At 30.8% G+C, this 1,144-nt stretch overlaps 1 protein-coding gene across 2 annotated transcripts in view; it reads right to left on the reverse strand.

The window, feature by feature from the left end:
* Nucleotides 1-1,144, reverse strand: part of NDST4 (N-deacetylase and N-sulfotransferase 4) — a 280,730-nt gene that overhangs the window by 21,375 nt on the left and 258,211 nt on the right. The gene's annotated exons all lie outside the window — the stretch shown is intronic.

Here is a 1,144-nt window from a genome sequence, read left to right on the forward strand (position 1 = left end):
GGGCCACACTTCATAAGCTGATAGTATTGGATCAGTATTTCCAGCCTCTACCTCCCACCTGAGCTCCAGATCTATATTCTGCATTACATATGTGCCATTTTGTATGCCATTTTGTATAGATGGTGAAGAAATTTCTGACTCATCATACTCAATGTATCTGTGGGTCCAATTTTATCCCCATCTAACCTTCAGCTCCTGTTCCATTCTCCATTACATTCTATTCCACTTGGCTAACTCAAATTTATTATCTGAATTATGATACTTTTGAGAATTAAAAAGCTCTTTATAATGAAAATGAAGTAATTTTTAAAATGTTTATTGACTGCCAAATTGGTTTTATTATATTATTGATCTATGCAATAATTATATTCAAGAACTTTTTCACAAAGAAAATTATTTCTTAAAAAAATGCCTGAGCATTGCAACAATACTACTTTTATATTTATTATCCAAATATTAAAAATGAAAGAAGATGAAAAATCATTTGTGGTTCATTTTATGTACTTTTATTAGTTCTTTAAACACACTGTTCTTCCATGCCATGCCACCAAGATCCTCTGAAAAATGATATTTTTGAATTTTGCTTTTCCTTTTAATTGTCTGCAATCAATCCTTCTCCAATTTGAATTTTATGGTTAATAATTTTGAAAATGTTGACACTTCGAAATAAGTCTTCTTTTAGGCCATTATTTTTTAACTGGGGAAATAGTTTCTCTACAGGGTTGGGATAAGCTTATTTTCAATTTTAATTTTTTTCATATTAAAATGTCTAAGTATTAGAGACTAAATACTTTCACAGTTATTTTCCATTCAGAGTATCTTTATTTGACAAATAATTTAGTATAACTTCTGTCAAATAAGCTGTCTTTAATTATGATTATTTGTTCTTTTTTTATGTTTCAGATTAATATGAAGGTGCAAATGATTAGGTTATATTGATGGTCTTTATTAGGTAAAGTTCAAGTTGTAGTTGGTCCCTTCATCCAGGGATGTGGCCATATACCCTTACATTGTGCCCATTAGGTGAAAACTTCATAATCCTCCTACCTCCTCTTGCCATCCTCCCCATACCCACTTTGAATTTAATTGTGGGGTTGTAGCTGTTTTATCTATTGGTTTGCTATTAGCATTGCATACATTGGAT

This window comes from Otolemur garnettii, unplaced genomic scaffold, assembly GCF_000181295.1.
Source record: "Otolemur garnettii isolate 467f Iridium unplaced genomic scaffold, OtoGar3 scaffold00129, whole genome shotgun sequence".
NCBI classification, from domain to species: domain Eukaryota; kingdom Metazoa; phylum Chordata; class Mammalia; order Primates; family Galagidae; genus Otolemur; species Otolemur garnettii.